At 53.4% G+C, this 17,194-nt stretch overlaps 7 non-coding genes across 7 annotated transcripts; all 7 read left to right on the plus strand.

Moving 5' to 3' along the window:
• Positions 1-1,926: 1,926 nt before the first annotated feature.
• Positions 1,927-1,999, plus strand: TRNAA-AGC (transfer RNA alanine (anticodon AGC)). Its single transcript has one exon. It is a non-coding gene; the product is annotated as a tRNA-Ala (tRNA).
• Positions 2,000-4,138: 2,139 nt separating this feature from the next.
• Positions 4,139-4,211, plus strand: TRNAA-AGC (transfer RNA alanine (anticodon AGC)). The gene has a single exon. It is a non-coding gene; the product is annotated as a tRNA-Ala (tRNA).
• A 670-nt stretch (positions 4,212-4,881) lies between these two features.
• TRNAV-GAC (transfer RNA valine (anticodon GAC)) lies at positions 4,882-4,952 on the plus strand. Its single transcript has one exon. It is a non-coding gene; the product is annotated as a tRNA-Val (tRNA).
• A 1,398-nt stretch (positions 4,953-6,350) lies between these two features.
• Positions 6,351-6,423, plus strand: TRNAA-AGC (transfer RNA alanine (anticodon AGC)). The gene has a single exon. It is a non-coding gene; the product is annotated as a tRNA-Ala (tRNA).
• Positions 6,424-8,562: 2,139 nt separating this feature from the next.
• TRNAA-AGC (transfer RNA alanine (anticodon AGC)) lies at positions 8,563-8,635 on the plus strand. The gene has a single exon. It is a non-coding gene; the product is annotated as a tRNA-Ala (tRNA).
• A 2,140-nt stretch (positions 8,636-10,775) lies between these two features.
• TRNAA-AGC (transfer RNA alanine (anticodon AGC)) lies at positions 10,776-10,848 on the plus strand. The gene has a single exon. It is a non-coding gene; the product is annotated as a tRNA-Ala (tRNA).
• A 2,134-nt stretch (positions 10,849-12,982) lies between these two features.
• On the plus strand, positions 12,983-13,055 carry TRNAA-AGC (transfer RNA alanine (anticodon AGC)). Its single transcript has one exon. It is a non-coding gene; the product is annotated as a tRNA-Ala (tRNA).
• Positions 13,056-17,194: the final 4,139 nt, after the last annotated feature.

A 17,194-nucleotide genomic window follows, 5' to 3' on the forward strand; every position in this document is an offset into this window, starting at 1 on the left:
GCCTCCATGGCCAAGAGACAATATTTCATTAGCGCAAAAGGTGCCAGTGCCATGCTTACGCTGAGAGCTTTGGACTCGTTGAATCACCTGAATCAGGTTCAACTTCTCTTTGTGTGCGAAAGAAAGGCCTTTGGGCCCGCACGCAAGCAAATATCGATTGGCATAGGAAAGGGCAACGTAGCAGAGGATGGTTTCGATCCATCGACCTCTGGGTTATGGGCCCAGCACCCTTCCGCTGCGCCACTCTGCTCTTGTCGCTGACCAACCTCAACAACCACATGTGGATGTAGTTTGCCAGCGATTCCCACGGGGAGTGGGTCCATGTGGCAAAGTCACAATGTAGACGACTAGGCGTTTCCATTGATTTTCGACCAGCGAATCCCAAGTCAAGCGTGGGCGAGAGCTGGACTCTCCTAGACCAGCTGAGCGAGGGTGGTGGCAAGTGGCCCGGCGTGGAGCATTGGTGGTTCAGTGGTAGAATTCTCGCCTGCCACGCGGGAGGCCCGGGTTCGATTCCCGGCCAATGCAATTATGGGCTCTTTGTGTTTGCAGCGCTCTCCCCCAATTTCCAGCCCCGTGGAGTGCATCAAGGCACAAGGTGTTTCTTGTCGAGAATGTACTAGGCGGTGTGAGTGCTTTTTGAAACCAGCCTTCTCCCAATTACATCATTGAAACCCATGGGGCCATACCTCTGAAGGGGCTCAGTTGTCAAAGGTCGTAGGAGGGAAAAAAAAGGGGGGTGCAAACCTTCTACGCTAGGAAAGCGGGTGGCTCTCCTGGTGTCTAGCGGCCAGAGCAGGTTGTGGATTTCGCAAAACTGACTATATTTTACACATAGCCCAGGAGAGGACAGGGATCAGCCATAGCGCAAGCAACACACTCGAGCAAAGGGGGATTAGCTCAAGTGGCAGAGCGCTCGCTTTGCATGCGAGAGGTAGCGGGATCGATGCCCGCATTCTCCAAACGCAGCTTTCCTGGTTTCACGGGAGGCACCTTGCTTTTGTGTTTGATGTTGAAGCTTGGAACCGAGCGCCGTGAGCAACATGGGAAGCCGGAGTGCTCCTCATAACATGTGCCAAGGCATTGCCACGTTTTTGTGGTGGCATCTGTGGCTTCAGCCAAAGTCACGTAGGCAGTATTGGACAAAAGCAATCAATTAAAGAAAGCACGACCAGGCTTCCATGGCCAAGAGACAATATTCCATTAGGGGGAAAGGTGCCAGTGCCATGCTTACGCTGAGAGCTTTGGACTCGTTGAATCACCTGAATCAGGTTCAACTTCTCTTTGTGTGCGAAAGAAAGGCCTTTGGGCCCGCAAGCAAATATCGATTGGCATAGGAAAAGGCAACGTAGCAGAGGATGGTTTCGATCCATCGACCTCTGGGTTATGGGCCCAGCACGCTTCCGCTGCGCCACTCTGCTCTTGTCGCTGGCCATCCTCATGGATTTCGACAAGCGAATCCCAAGTCAAGCGTGGGCGAGAGCTGGACTCTCCTAGGCCAGCTGAGCGAGGGTGGTGGCGCCTGGCCCGGCGTGGAGCATTGGTGGTTCAGTGGTAGAATTCTCGCCTGCCACGCAGGAGGCCCGGGTTCGATTCCCGGCCAATGCAATTATGGGCTCTTGGTGTTTGTAGCTCTCTCCCCCAATTTCCAGCCCCATGGAATGCCTCAAGGCACAAGGTGTTTCTTGTCGAGAATGTATTAGGCGGTGTGAGTGCTTTTTGAAACCACCTTCTCCCAATGACATCATTGAAACCCATGGGGCCATACTTCAGAAGGGGCTCAGTTGTCCAAGGTCTTGGGGGAGTGGCTCTCCTGGTGTCTAGCGGCCAGAGCAAGTTGTGGATTTAGCAAAACTGCCTATAGTTTACACATAGCCCAGGAGAGGACAGGGATCAGCCATAGCACAAGCAACAACCTCAAGCAAAGGGGGATTAGCTCAAATGGTAGAGCGCTCGCTTAGCATGCGAGAGGTAGCGGGATCGATGCCCGCATTCTCCAAATGCAGCTTTCCTGATTTGCCAGGAGACACCTTGCTTTTGTGTTTGATGTTGAAGCTTGGAACCGAGCGCCGTGAGCAACATGGGAAGCCGGAGTCCTCCTCATAACGCGTGCCAAGGCGTTGCCACGTTTTTGTGGTGGCAACTGTGGCTTCAGCCAAAGTCACGTAGGCAGTGTTGGACAAAAGCAATCTAGTAAACAAAGCACGAGCAGGCCTCCATGGCCAAGAGACAATATTTCATTAGCGCAAAAGGTGCCAGTGCCATGCTTACGCTGAGAGCTTTGGACTCGTTGAATCACCTGAATCAGGTTCAACTTCTCTTTGTGTGCGAAAGAAAGGCCTTTGGGCCCGCACGCAAGCAAATATCGATTGGCATAGGAAAGGGCAACGTAGCAGAGGATGGTTTCGATCCATTGACCTCTGGGTTATGGGCCCAGCACCCTTCCGCTGCGCCACTCTGCTCTTGTCGCTGACCAACCTCAACAACCACATGTGGATGTAGTTTGCCAGCGATTCCCACGGGGAGTGGGTCCATGTGGCAAAGTCACAATGTAGACGACTAGGCGTTTCCATTGATTTTCGACCAGCGAATCCCAAGTCAAGCGTGGGCGAGAGCTGGACTCTCCTAGACCAGCTGAGCGAGGGTGGTGGCAAGTGGCCCGGCGTGGAGCATTGGTGGTTCAGTGGTAGAATTCTCGCCTGCCACGCGGGAGGCCCGGGTTCGATTCCCGGCCAATGCAATTATGGGCTCTTTGTGTTTGCAGCGCTCTCCCCCAATTTCCAGCCCCGTGGAGTGCATCAAGGCACAAGGTGTTTCTTGTCGAGAATGTACTAGGCGGTGTGAGTGCTTTTTGAAACCAGCCTTCTCCCAATTACATCATTGAAACCCATGGGGCCATACCTCTGAAGGGGCTCAGTTGTCAAAGGTCGTAGGAGGGAAAAAAAAGGGGGGTGCAAACCTTCTACGCTAGGAAAGCGGGTGGCTCTCCTGGTGTCTAGCGGCCAGAGCAGGTTGTGGATTTCGCAAAACTGACTATATTTTACACATAGCCCAGGAGAGGACAGGGATCAGCCATAGCGCAAGCAACACACTCGAGCAAAGGGGGATTAGCTCAAGTGGCAGAGCGCTCGCTTTGCATGCGAGAGGTAGCGGGATCGATGCCCGCATTCTCCAAACGCAGCTTTCCTGGTTTCACGGGAGGCACCTTGCTTTTGTGTTTGATGTTGAAGCTTGGAACCGAGCGCCGTGAGCAACATGGGAAGCCGGAGTGCTCCTCATAACATGTGCCAAGGCATTGCCACGTTTTTGTGGTGGCATCTGTGGCTTCAGCCAAAGTCACGTAGGCAGTATTGGACAAAAGCAATCAATTAAAGAAAGCACGACCAGGCTTCCATGGCCAAGAGACAATATTCCATTAGGGGGAAAGGTGCCAGTGCCATGCTTACGCTGAGAGCTTTGGACTCGTTGAATCACCTGAATCAGGTTCAACTTCTCTTTGTGTGCGAAAGAAAGGCCTTTGGGCCCGCAAGCAAATATCGATTGGCATAGGAAAAGGGAACGTAGCAGAGGATGGTTTCGATCCATCGACCTCTGGGTTATGGGCCCAGCACGCTTCCGCTGCGCCACTCTGCTCTTGTCGCTGGCCATCCTCATGGATTTCGACAAGCGAATCCCAAGTCAAGCGTGGGCGAGAGCTGGACTCTCCTAGGCCAGCTGAGCGAGGGTGGTGGCGCCTGGCCCGGCGTGGAGCATTGGTGGTTCAGTGGTAGAATTCTCGCCTGCCACGCGGGAGGCCCGGGTTCGATTCCCGGCCAATGCAATTATGGGCTCTTGGTGTTTGTAGCTCTCTCCCCCAATTTCCAGCCCCATGGAATGCCTCAAGGCACAAGGTGTTTCTTGTCGAGAATGTATTAGGCGGTGTGAGTGCTTTTTGAAACCACCTTCTCCCAATGACATCATTGAAACCCATGGGGCCATACTTCAGAAGGGGCTCAGTTGTCCAAGGTCTTGGGGGAGTGGCTCTCCTGGTGTCTAGCGGCCAGAGCAAGTTGTGGATTTAGCAAAACTGCCTATAGTTTACACATAGCCCAGGAGAGGACAGGGATCAGCCATAGCACAAGCAACAACCTCAAGCAAAGGGGGATTAGCTCAAATGGTAGAGCGCTCGCTTAGCATGCGAGAGGTAGCGGGATCGATGCCCGCATTCTCCAAATGCAGCTTTCCTGATTTGCCAGGAGACACCTTGCTTTTGTGTTTGATGTTGAAGCTTGGAACCGAGCGCCGTGAGCAACATGGGAAGCCGGAGTCCTCCTCATAACGCGTGCCAAGGCGTTGCCACGTTTTTGTGGTGGCAACTGTGGCTTCAGCCAAAGTCACGTAGGCAGTGTTGGACAAAAGCAATCTAGTAAACAAAGCACGAGCAGGCCTCCATGGCCAAGAGACAATATTTCATTAGCGCAAAAGGTGCCAGTGCCATGCTTACGCTGAGAGCTTTGGACTCGTTGAATCACCTGAATCAGGTTCAACTTCTCTTTGTGTGCGAAAGAAAGGCCTTTGGGCCCGCACGCAAGCAAATATCGATTGGCATAGGAAAGGGCAACGTAGCAGAGGATGGTTTCGATCCATCGACCTCTGGGTTATGGGCCCAGCACGCTTCCGCTGCGCCACTCTGCTCTTGTCGCTGACCAACCTCAACAACCACATGTGGATGTAGTTTGCCAGCGATTCCCACGGGGAGTGGGTCCATGTGGCAAAGTCACAATGTAGACGACTAGGCGTTTCCATTGATTTTCGACCAGCGAATCCCAAGTCAAGCGTGGGCGAGAGCTGGACTCTCCTAGACCAGCTGAGCGAGGGTGGTGGCAAGTGGCCCGGCGTGGAGCATTGGTGGTTCAGTGGTAGAATTCTCGCCTGACACGCGGGAGGCCCGGGTTCGATTCCCGGCCAATGCAATTATGGGCTCTTTGTGTTTGCAGCGCTCTCCCCCAATTTCCAGCCCCGTGGAGTGCATCAAGGCACAAGGTGTTTCTTGTCGAGAATGTACTAGGCGGTGTGAGTGCTTTTTGAAACCAGCCTTCTCCCAATTACATCATTGAAACCCATGGGGCCATACCTCTGAAGGGGCTCAGTTGTCAAAGGTCGTAGGAGGGAAAAAAAAGGGGGGTGCAAACCTTCTACGCTAGGAAAGCGGGTGGCTCTCCTGGTGTCTAGCGGCCAGAGCAGGTTGTGGATTTCGCAAAACTGACTATATTTTACACATAGCCCAGGAGAGGACAGGGATCAGCCATAGCGCAAGCAACACACTCGAGCAAAGGGGGATTAGCTCAAGTGGCAGAGCGCTCGCTTTGCATGCGAGAGGTAGCGGGATCGATGCCCGCATTCTCCAAACGCAGCTTTCCTGGTTTCACGGGAGGCACCTTGCTTTTGTGTTTGATGTTGAAGCTTGGAACCGAGCGCCGTGAGCAACATGGGAAGCCGGAGTGCTCCTCATAACATGTGCCAAGGCATTGCCACGTTTTTGTGGTGGCATCTGTGGCTTCAGCCAAAGTCACGTAGGCAGTATTGGACAAAAGCAATCAATTAAAGAAAGCACGACCAGGCTTCCATGGCCAAGAGACAATATTCCATTAGGGGGAAAGGTGCCAGTGCCATGCTTACGCTGAGAGCTTTGGACTCGTTGAATCACCTGAATCAGGTTCAACTTCTCTTTGTGTGCGAAAGAAAGGCCTTTGGGCCCGCAAGCAAATATCGATTGGCATAGGAAAAGGCAACGTAGCAGAGGATGGTTTCGATCCATCGACCTCTGGGTTATGGGCCCAGCACGCTTCCGCTGCGCCACTCTGCTCTTGTCGCTGACCATCCTCATGGATTTCGACAAGCGAATCCCAAGTCAAGCGTGGGCGAGAGCTGGACTCTCCTAGGCCAGCTGAGCGAGGGTGGTGGCGCCTGGCCCGGCGTGGAGCATTGGTGGTTCAGTGGTAGAATTCTCGCCTGCCACGCGGGAGGCCCGGGTTCGATTCCCGGCCAATGCAATTACGGGCTCTTGGTGTTTGTAGCTCTCTCCCCCAATTTCCAGCCCCATGGAATGCCTCAAGGCACAAGGTGTTTCTTGTCGAGAATGTATTAGGCGGTGTGAGTGCTTTTTGAAACCACCTTCTCCCAATGACATCATTGAAACCCATGGGGCCATACTTCAGAAGGGGCTCAGTTGTCCAAGGTCTTGGGGGAGTGGCTCTCCTGGTGTCTAGCGGCCAGAGCAAGTTGTGGATTTAGCAAAACTGCCTATAGTTTACACATAGCCCAGGAGAGGACAGGGATCAGCCATAGCACAAGCAACAACCTCAAGCAAAGGGGGATTAGCTCAAATGGTAGAGCGCTCGCTTAGCATGCGAGAGGTAGCGGGATCGATGCCCGCATTCTCCAAATGCAGCTTTCCTGATTTGCCAGGAGACACCTTGCTTTTGTGTTTGATGTTGAAGCTTGGAACCGAGCGCCGTGAGCAACATGGGAAGCCGGAGTCCTCCTCATAACGCGTGCCAAGGCGTTGCCACGTTTTTGTGGTGGCAACTGTGGCTTCAGCCAAAGTCACGTAGGCAGTGTTGGACAAAAGCAATCTAGTAAACAAAGCACGAGCAGGCCTCCATGGCCAAGAGACAATATTTCATTAGCGCAAAAGGTGCCAGTGCCATGCTTACGCTGAGAGCTTTGGACTCGTTGAATCACCTGAATCAGGTTCAACTTCTCTTTGTGTGCGAAAGAAAGGCCTTTGGGCCCGCACGCAAGCAAATATCGATTGGCATAGAAAAAGGCAACGTAGCAGAGGATGGTTTCGATCCATCGACCTCTGGGTTATGGGCCCAGCACGCTTCCGCTGCGCCACTCTGCTCTTGTCGCTGACCAACCTCAACAACCACATGTGGATGTAGTTTGCCAGCGATTCCCACGGGGAGTGGGTCCATGTGGCAAAGTCACAATGTAGACGACTAGGCGTTTCCATTGATTTTCGACCAGCGAATCCCAAGTCAAGCGTGGGCGAGAGCTGGACTCTCCTAGACCAGCTGAGCGAGGGTGGTGGCAAGTGGCCCGGCGTGGAGCATTGGTGGTTCAGTGGTAGAATTCTCGCCTGCCACGCGGGAGGCCCGGGTTCGATTCCCGGCCAATGCAATTATGGGCTCTTTGTGTTTGCAGCGCTCTCCCCCAATTTCCAGCCCCGTGGAGTGCATCAAGGCACAAGGTGTTTCTTGTCGAGAATGTACTAGGCGGTGTGAGTGCTTTTTGAAACCAGCCTTCTCCCAATTACATCATTGAAACCCATGGGGCCATACCTCTGAAGGGGCTCAGTTGTCAAAGGTCGTAGGAGGGAAAAAAAAGGGGGGTGCAAACCTTCTACGCTAGGAAAGCGGGTGGCTCTCCTGGTGTCTAGCGGCCAGAGCAGGTTGTGGATTTCGCAAAACTGACTATATTTTACACATAGCCCAGGAGAGGACAGGGATCAGCCATAGCGCAAGCAACACACTCGAGCAAAGGGGGATTAGCTCAAGTGGCAGAGCGCTCGCTTTGCATGCGAGAGGTAGCGGGATCGATGCCCGCATTCTCCAAACGCAGCTTTCCTGGTTTCACGGGAGGCACCTTGCTTTTGTGTTTGATGTTGAAGCTTGGAACCGAGCGCCGTGAGCAACATGGGAAGCCGGAGTGCTCCTCATAACATGTGCCAAGGCATTGCCACGTTTTTGTGGTGGCATCTGTGGCTTCAGCCAAAGTCACGTAGGCAGTATTGGACAAAAGCAATCAATTAAAGAAAGCACGACCAGGCTTCCATGGCCAAGAGACAATATTCCATTAGGGGGAAAGGTGCCAGTGCCATGCTTACGCTGAGAGCTTTGGACTCGTTGAATCACCTGAATCAGGTTCAACTTCTCTTTGTGTGCGAAAGAAAGGCCTTTGGGCCCGCAAGCAAATATCGATTGGCATAGGAAAAGGCAACGTAGCAGAGGATGGTTTCGATCCATCGACCTCTGGGTTATGGGCCCAGCACGCTTCCGCTGCGCCACTCTGCTCTTGTCGCTGGCCATCCTCATGGATTTCGACAAGCGAATCCCAAGTCAAGCGTGGGCGAGAGCTGGACTCTCCTAGGCCAGCTGAGCGAGGGTGGTGGCGCCTGGCCCGGCGTGGAGCATTGGTGGTTCAGTGGTAGAATTCTCGCCTGCCACGCGGGAGGCCCGGGTTCGATTCCCGGCCAATGCAATTATGGGCTCTTGGTGTTTGTAGCTCTCTCCCCCAATTTCCAGCCCCATGGAATGCCTCAAGGCACAAGGTGTTTCTTGTCGAGAATGTATTAGGCGGTGTGAGTGCTTTTTGAAACCACCTTCTCCCAATGACATCATTGAAACCCATGGGGCCATACTTCAGAAGGGGCTCAGTTGTCCAAGGTCTTGGGGGAGTGGCTCTCCTGGTGTCTAGCGGCCAGAGCAAGTTGTGGATTTAGCAAAACTGCCTATAGTTTACACATAGCCCAGGAGAGGACAGGGATCAGCCATAGCACAAGCAACAACCTCAAGCAAAGGGGGATTAGCTCAAATGGTAGAGCGCTCGCTTAGCATGCGAGAGGTAGCGGGATCGATGCCCGCATTCTCCAAATGCAGCTTTCCTGATTTGCCAGGAGACACCTTGCTTTTGTGTTTGATGTTGAAGCTTGGAACCGAGCGCCGTGAGCAACATGGGAAGCCGGAGTCCTCCTCATAACGCGTGCCAAGGCGTTGCCACGTTTTTGTGGTGGCAACTGTGGCTTCAGCCAAAGTCACGTAGGCAGTGTTGGACAAAAGCAATCTAGTAAACAAAGCACGAGCAGGCCTCCATGGCCAAGAGACAATATTTCATTAGCGCAAAAGGTGCCAGTGCCATGCTTACGCTGAGAGCTTTGGACTCGTTGAATCACCTGAATCAGGTTCAACTTCTCTTTGTGTGCGAAAGAAAGGCCTTTGGGCCCGCACGCAAGCAAATATCGATTGGCATAGGAAAGGGCAACGTAGCAGAGGATGGTTTCGATCCATCGACCTCTGGGTTATGGGCCCAGCACGCTTCCGCTGCGCCACTCTGCTCTTGTCGCTGACCAACCTCAACAACCACATGTGGATGTAGTTTGCCAGCGATTCCCACGGGGAGTGGGTCCATGTGGCAAAGTCACAATGTAGACGACTAGGCGTTTCCATTGATTTTCGACCAGCGAATCCCAAGTCAAGCGTGGGCGAGAGCTGGACTCTCCTAGACCAGCTGAGCGAGGGTGGTGGCAAGTGGCCCGGCGTGGAGCATTGGTGGTTCAGTGGTAGAATTCTCGCCTGCCACGCGGGAGGCCCTGGGTTCGATTCCCGGCCAATGCAATTATGGGCTCTTTGTGTTTGCAGCGCTCTCCCCCAATTTCCAGCCCCGTGGAGTGCATCAAGGCACAAGGTGTTTCTTGTCGAGAATGTACTAGGCGGTGTGAGTGCTTTTTGAAACCAGCCTTCTCCCAATTACATCATTGAAACCCATGGGGCCATACCTCTGAAGGGGCTCAGTTGTCAAAGGTCGTAGGAGGGAAAAAAAAGGGGGGTGCAAACCTTCTACGCTAGGAAAGCGGGTGGCTCTCCTGGTGTCTAGCGGCCAGAGCAGGTTGTGGATTTCGCAAAACTGACTATATTTTACACATAGCCCAGGAGAGGACAGGGATCAGCCATAGCGCAAGCAACACACTCGAGCAAAGGGGGATTAGCTCAAGTGGCAGAGCGCTCGCTTTGCATGCGAGAGGTAGCAGGATCGATGCCCGCATTCTCCAAACGCAGCTTTCCTGGTTTCACGGGAGGCACCTTGCTTTTGTGTTTGATGTTGAAGCTTGGAACCGAGCGCCGTGAGCAACATGGGAAGCCGGAGTGCTCCTCATAACATGTGCCAAGGCATTGCCACGTTTTTGTGGTGGCATCTGTGGCTTCAGCCAAAGTCACGTAGGCAGTATTGGACAAAAGCAATCAATTAAAGAAAGCACGACCAGGCTTCCATGGCCAAGAGACAATATTCCATTAGGGGGAAAGGTGCCAGTGCCATGCTTACGCTGAGAGCTTTGGACTCGTTGAATCACCTGAATCAGGTTCAACTTCTCTTTGTGTGCGAAAGAAAGGCCTTTGGGCCCGCAAGCAAATATCGATTGGCATAGGAAAAGGCAACGTAGCAGAGGATGGTTTCGAACCATCGACCTCTGGGTTATGGGCCCAGCACGCTTCCGCTGCGCCACTCTGCTCTTGTCGCTGACCATCCTCATGGATTTCGACAAGCGAATCCCAAGTCAAGCGTGGGCGAGAGCTGGACTCTCCTAGGCCAGCTGAGCGAGGGTGGTGGCGCCTGGCCCGGCGTGGAGCATTGGTGGTTCAGTGGTAGAATTCTCGCCTGCCACGCGGGAGGCCCGGGTTCGATTCCCGGCCAATGCAATTATGGGCTCTTGGTGTTTGTAGCTCTCTCCCCCAATTTCCAGCCCCATGGAATGCCTCAAGGCACAAGGTGTTTCTTGTCGAGAATGTATTAGGCGGTGTGAGTGCTTTTTGAAACCACCTTCTCCCAATGACATCATTGAAACCCATGGGGCCATACTTCAGAAGGGGCTCAGTTGTCCAAGGTCTTGGGGGAGTGGCTCTCCTGGTGTCTAGCGGCCAGAGCAAGTTGTGGATTTAGCAAAACTGCCTATAGTTTACACATAGCCCAGGAGAGGACAGGGATCAGCCATAGCACAAGCAACAACCTCAAGCAAAGGGGGATTAGCTCAAATGGTAGAGCGCTCGCTTAGCATGCGAGAGGTAGCGGGATCGATGCCCGCATTCTCCAAATGCAGCTTTCCTGATTTGCCAGGAGACACCTTGCTTTTGTGTTTGATGTTGAAGCTTGGAACCGAGCGCCGTGAGCAACATGGGAAGCCGGAGTCCTCCTCATAACGCGTGCCAAGGCGTTGCCACGTTTTTGTGGTGGCAACTGTGGCTTCAGCCAAAGTCACGTAGGCAGTGTTGGACAAAAGCAATCTAGTAAACAAAGCACGAGCAGGCCTCCATGGCCAAGAGACAATATTTCATTAGCGCAAAAGGTGCCAGTGCCATGCTTACGCTGAGAGCTTTGGACTCGTTGAATCACCTGAATCAGGTTCAACTTCTCTTTGTGTGCGAAAGAAAGGCCTTTGGGCCCGCACGCAAGCAAATATCGATTGGCATAGGAAAGGGCAACGTAGCAGAGGATGGTTTCGATCCATCGACCTCTGGGTTATGGGCCCAGCACGCTTCCGCTGCGCCACTCTGCTCTTGTCGCTGACCAAACTCAACAACCACATGTGGATGTAGTTTGCCAGCGATTCCCACGGGGAGTGGGTCCATGTGGCAAAGTCACAATGTAGACGACTAGGCGTTTCCATTGATTTTCGACCAGCGAATCCCAAGTCAAGCGTGGGCGAGAGCTGGACTCTCCTAGACCAGCTGAGCGAGGGTGGTGGCAAGTGGCCCAGCGTGGAGCATTGGTGGTTCAGTGGTAGAATTCTCGCCTGCCACGCGGGAGGCCCTGGGTTCGATTCCCGGCCAATGCAATTATGGGCTCTTTGTGTTTGCAGCGCTCTCCCCCAATTTCCAGCCCCATGGAGTGCATCAAGACACAAGGTGTTTCTTGTCGAGAATGTACTAGGCGGTGTGAGTGCTTTTTGAAACCAGCCTTCTCCCAATTACATCATTGAAACCCATGGGGCCATACCTCTGAAGGGGCTCAGTTGTCAAAGGTCGTAGGAGGGAAAAAAAAGGGGGGTGCAAACCTTCTACGCTAGGAAAGCGGGTGGCTCTCCTGGTGTCTAGCGGCCAGAGCAGGTTGTGGATTTCGCAAAACTGACTATATTTTACACATAGCCCAGGAGAGGACAGGGATCAGCCATAGCGCAAGCAACACACTCGAGCAAAGGGGGATTAGCTCAAGTGGCAGAGCGCTCGCTTTGCATGCGAGAGGTAGCGGGATCGATGCCCGCATTCTCCAAACGCAGCTTTCCTGGTTTCACGGGAGGCACTTTGTGTTTGATGTTGAAGCTTGGAACCGAGCGCCGTGAGCAACATGGGAAGCCGGAGTGCTCCTCATAACATGTGCCAAGGCATTGCCACGTTTTTGTGGTGGCATCTGTGGCTTCAGCCAAAGTCACGTAGGCAGTATTGGACAAAAGCAATCAATTAAAGAAAGCACGACCAGGCTTCCATGGCCAAGAGACAATATTCCATTAGGGGGAAAGGTGCCAGTGCCATGCTTACGCTGAGAGCTTTGGACTCGTTGAATCACCTGAATCAGGTTCAACTTCTCTTTGTGTGCGAAAGAAAGGCCTTTGGGCCCGCAAGCAAATATCGATTGGCATAGGAAAAGGCAACGTAGCAGAGGATGGTTTCGATCCATCGACCTCTGGGTTATGGGCCCAGCACGCTTCCGCTGCGCCACTCTGCTCTTGTCGCTGACCATCCTCATGGATTTCGACAAGCGAATCCCAAGTCAAGCGTGGGCGAGAGCTGGACTCTCCTAGGCCAGCTGAGCGAGGGTGGTGGCGCCTGGCCCGCCGTGGAGCATTGGTGGTTCAGTGGTAGAATTCTCGCCTGCCACGCGGGAGGCCCGGGTTCGATTCCCGGCCAATGCAATTATGGGCTCTTGGTGTTTGTAGCTCTCTCCCCCAATTTCCAGCCCCATGGAATGCCTCAAGGCACAAGGTGTTTCTTGTCGAGAATGTATTAGGCGGTGTGAGTGCTTTTTGAAACCACCTTCTCCCAATGACATCATTGAAACCCATGGGGCCATACTTCAGAAGGGGCTCAGTTGTCCAAGGTCTTGGGGGAGTGGCTCTCCTGGTGTCTAGCGGCCAGAGCAAGTTGTGGATTTAGCAAAACTGCCTATAGTTTACACATAGCCCAGGAGAGGACAGGGATCAGCCATAGCACAAGCAACAACCTCAAGCAAAGGGGGATTAGCTCAAATGGTAGAGCGCTCGCTTAGCATGCGAGAGGTAGCGGGATCGATGCCCGCATTCTCCAAATGCAGCTTTCCTGATTTGCCAGGAGACACCTTGCTTTTGTGTTTGATGTTGAAGCTTGGAACCGAGCGCCGTGAGCAACATGGGAAGCCGGAGTCCTCCTCATAACGCGTGCCAAGGCGTTGCCACGTTTTTGTGGTGGCAACTGTGGCTTCAGCCAAAGTCACGTAGGCAGTGTTGGACAAAAGCAATCTAGTAAACAAAGCACGAGCAGGCCTCCATGGCCAAGAGACAATATTTCATTAGCGCAAAAGGTGCCAGTGCCATGCTTACGCTGAGAGCTTTGGACTCGTTGAATCACCTGAATCAGGTTCAACTTCTCTTTGTGTGCGAAAGAAAGGCCTTTGGGCCCGCACGCAAGCAAATATCGATTGGCATAGGAAAGGGCAACGTAGCAGAGGATGGTTTCGATCCATCGACCTCTGGGTTATGGGCCCAGCACGCTTCCGCTGCGCCACTCTGCTCTTGTCGCTGACCAACCTCAACAACCACATGTGGATGTAGTTTGCCAGCGATTCCCACGGGGAGTGGGTCCATGTGGCAAAGTCACAATGTAGACGACTAGGCGTTTCCATTGATTTTCGACCAGCGAATCCCAAGTCAAGCGTGGGCGAGAGCTGGACTCTCCTAGACCAGCTGAGCGAGGGTGGTGGCAAGTGGCCCGGCGTGGAGCATTGGTGGTTCAGTGGTAGAATTCTCGCCTGCCACGCGGGAGGCCCGGGTTCGATTCCCGGCCAATGCAATTATGGGCTCTTTGTGTTTGCAGCGCTCTCCCCCAATTTCCAGCCCCGTGGAGTGCATCAAGGCACAAGGTGTTTCTTGTCGAGAATGTACTAGGCGGTGTGAGTGCTTTTTGAAACCAGCCTTCTCCCAATTACATCATTGAAACCCATGGGGCCATACCTCTGAAGGGGCTCAGTTGTCAAAGGTCGTAGGAGGGAAAAAAAAGGGGGGTGCAAACCTTCTACGCTAGGAAAGCGGGTGGCTCTCCTGGTGTCTAGCGGCCAGAGCAGGTTGTGGATTTCGCAAAACTGACTATATTTTACACATAGCCCAGGAGAGGACAGGGATCAGCCATAGCGCAAGCAACACACTCGAGCAAAGGGGGATTAGCTCAAGTGGCAGAGCGCTCGCTTTGCATGCGAGAGGTAGCGGGATCGATGCCCGCATTCTCCAAACGCAGCTTTCCTGGTTTCACGGGAGGCACCTTGCTTTTGTGTTTGATGTTGAAGCTTGGAACCGAGCGCCGTGAGCAACATGGGAAGCCGGAGTGCTCCTCATAACATGTGCCAAGGCATTGCCACGTTTTTGTGGTGGCATCTGTGGCTTCAGCCAAAGTCACGTAGGCAGTATTGGACAAAAGCAATCAATTAAAGAAAGCACGACCAGGCTTCCATGGCCAAGAGACAATATTCCATTAGGGGGAAAGGTGCCAGTGCCATGCTTACGCTGAGAGCTTTGGACTCGTTGAATCACCTGAATCAGGTTCAACTTCTCTTTGTGTGCGAAAGAAAGGCCTTTGGGCCCGCAAGCAAATATCGATTGGCATAGGAAAAGGCAACGTAGCAGAGGATGGTTTCGATCCATCGACCTCTGGGTTATGGGCCCAGCACGCTTCCGCTGCGCCACTCTGCTCTTGTCGCTGGCCATCCTCATGGATTTCGACAAGCGAATCCCAAGTCAAGCGTGGGCGAGAGCTGGACTCTCCTAGGCCAGCTGAGCGAGGGTGGTGGCGCCTGGCCTGGCGTGGAGCATTGGTGGTTCAGTGGTAGAATTCTCGCCTGCCACGCGGGAGGCCCGGGTTCGATTCCCGGCCAATGCAATTATGGGCTCTTGGTGTTTGTAGCTCTCTCCCCCAATTTCCAGCCCCATGGAATGCCTCAAGGCACAAGGTGTTTCTTGTCGAGAATGTATTAGGCGGTGTGAGTGCTTTTTGAAACCACCTTCTCCCAATGACATCATTGAAACCCATGGGGCCATACTTCAGAAGGGGCTCAGTTGTCCAAGGTCTTGGGGGAGTGGCTCTCCTGGTGTCTAGCGGCCAGAGCAAGTTGTGGATTTAGCAAAACTGCCTATAGTTTACACATAGCCCAGGAGAGGACAGGGATCAGCCATAGCACAAGCAACAACCTCAAGCAAAGGGGGATTAGCTCAAATGGTAGAGCGCTTGCTTAGCATGCGAGAGGTAGCGGGATCGATGCCTGCATTCTCCAAATGCAGCTTTCCTGATTTGCCAGGAGACACCTTGCTTTTGTGTTTGATGTTGAAGCTTGGAACCGAGCGCCGTGAGCAACATGGGAAGCCGGAGTCCTCCTCATAACGCGTGCCAAGGCGTTGCCACGTTTTTGTGGTGGCAACTGTGGCTTCAGCCAAAGTCACGTAGGCAGTGTTGGACAAAAGCAATCTAGTAAACAAAGCACGAGCAGGCCTCCATGGCCAAGAGACAATATTTCATTAGCGCAAAAGGTGCCAGTGCCATGCTTACGCTGAGAGCTTTGGACTCGTTGAATCACCTGAATCAGGTTCAACTTCTCTTTGTGTGCGAAAGAAAGGCCTTTGGGCCCGCACGCAAGCAAATATCGATTGGCATAGAAAAAGGCAACGTAGCAGAGGATGGTTTCGATCCATCGACCTCTGGGTTATGGGCCCAGCACGCTTCCGCTGCGCCACTCTGCTCTTGTCGCTGACCAACCTCAACAACCACATGTGGATGTAGTTTGCCAGCGATTCCCACGGGGAGTGGGTCCATGTGGCAAAGTCACAATGTAGACGACTAGGCGTTTCCATTGATTTTCGACCAGCGAATCCCAAGTCAAGCGTGGGCGAGAGCTGGACTCTCCTAGACCAGCTGAGCGAGGGTGGTGGCAAGTGGCCCGGCGTGGAGCATTGGTGGTTCAGTGGTAGAATTCTCGCCTGCCACGCGGGAGGCCCGGGTTCGATTCCCGGCCAATGCAATTATGGGCTCTTTGTGTTTGCAGCGCTCTCCCCCAATTTCCAGCCCCGTGGAGTGCATCAAGGCACAAGGTGTTTCTTGTCGAGAATGTACTAGGCGGTGTGAGTGCTTTTTGAAACCAGCCTTCTCCCAATTACATCATTGAAACCCATGGGGCCATACCTCTGAAGGGGCTCAGTTGTCAAAGGTCGTAGGAGGGAAAAAAAAGGGGGGTGCAAACCTTCTACGCTAGGAAAGCGGGTGGCTCTCCTGGTGTCTAGCGGCCAGAGCAGGTTGTGGATTTCGCAAAACTGACTATATTTTACACATAGCCCAGGAGAGGACAGGGATCAGCCATAGCGCAAGCAACACACCCGAGCAAAGGGGGATTAGCTCAAGTGGCAGAGCGCTCGCTTTGCATGCGAGAGGTAGCGGGATCGATGCCCGCATTCTCCAAACGCAGCTTTCCTGGTTTCACGGGAGGCACCTTGCTTTTGTGTTTGATGTTGAAGCTTGGAACCGAGCGCCGTGAGCAACATGGGAAGCCGGAGTGCTCCTCATAACATGTGCCAAGGCATTGCCACGTTTTTGTGGTGGCATCTGTGGCTTCAGCCAAAGTCACGTAGGCAGTATTGGACAAAAGCAATCAATTAAAGAAAGCACGACCAGGCTTCCATGGCCAAGAGACAATATTCCATTAGGGGGAAAGGTGCCAGTGCCATGCTTACGCTGAGAGCTTTGGACTCGTTGAATCACCTGAATCAGGTTCAACTTCTCTTTGTGTGCGAAAGAAAGGCCTTTGGGCCCGCAAGCAAATATCGATTGGCATAGGAAAAGGCAACGTAGCAGAGGATGGTTTCGATCCATCGACCTCTGGGTTATGGGCCCAGCAGGCTTCCGCTGCGCCACTCTGCTCTTGTCGCTGACCATCCTCATGGATTTCGACAAGCGAATCCCAAGTCAAGCGTGGGCGAGAGCTGGACTCTCCTAGGCCAGCTGAGCGAGGGTGGTGGCGCCTGGCCCGGCGTGGAGCATTGGTGGTTCAGTGGTAGAATTCTCGCCTGCCACGCGGGAGGCCCGGGTTCGATTCCCGGCCAATGCAATTATGGGCTCTTGGTGTTTGTAGCTCTCTCCCCCAATTTCCAGCCCCATGGAATGCCTCAAGGCACAAGGTGTTTCTTGTCGAGAATGTATTAGGCGGTGTGAGT

This window comes from Lithobates pipiens, unplaced genomic scaffold (genome assembly GCF_037356315.1).
Source record: "Lithobates pipiens isolate NorthernLeopardFrog02 unplaced genomic scaffold, aLitPip1_a1.2 Scaffold_18, whole genome shotgun sequence".
NCBI classification, from domain to species: domain Eukaryota; kingdom Metazoa; phylum Chordata; class Amphibia; order Anura; family Ranidae; genus Lithobates; species Lithobates pipiens.